This window comes from Neopelma chrysocephalum, unplaced genomic scaffold, assembly GCF_003984885.1.
Source record: "Neopelma chrysocephalum unplaced genomic scaffold, ASM398488v2 Primary Assembly neopelma1_367, whole genome shotgun sequence".
Classification (NCBI taxonomy): Eukaryota; Metazoa; Chordata; class Aves; order Passeriformes; family Pipridae; genus Neopelma; species Neopelma chrysocephalum.
Genome location: NW_020898031.1, coordinates 1,052,349 through 1,052,990, shown reverse-complemented (window position 1 = coordinate 1,052,990; position 642 = coordinate 1,052,349).

Here is a 642-nt window from a genome sequence, read left to right as displayed (position 1 = left end):
TACCTCTCAATGAGGTGTAGTTCCTGTATTAAATGGCACAAGCTGTTTGAGCCAAAGGCAGCAGCAGGAACAGGAGCTTCGGAGGAGTCCGGAGGAGGGAGCTCAGGAGAGCCAGTGGAGAGCTCAGGAGAGCTCCCTGGCACAGGGACGGGTGGGCAGAGCTGCTCAAAGGCCAGAGGGCTGAGCCGGCTGCTCCCGCCCGGCTTGTGCCCAGGGATGCTCTGCTCTGCCCCGGAGCACCTGCACTGGCACCCGGGTGGGCTCATGGCCACGGTCCCCCGTGTGCCCAGCTCCTGGTTTTGGGGGGCAGTGAGGCTTTGGGGGCCCCGGGGAGCGCGGCAGGGCGAGCAGGGGGAGTGCAGCTCCTGCTGTTCCCAGGCGCGGTACCGCTTTAAGGAACAGACCCTCTTTCTCTCTCCTGTTTTTTTTTTTTTCCCCTTCTTTCCAAATACCACAGTTTCTGTTGGAATTTGTCCACGGGGAAATGAGGTTTGCGCGGCCCAGTCCAGGTTCACAGAAACATCTGCAACCTTGGAACGGGGCGCTCGGGAGCGCCGGGACCTCCCAGAGCCGCCCGGGCACGGGGCTCGGGGCCGCCCACCGGAGAAGCGCCCGAGCGGTGCTGCGGGGTGAGCTCGGGGG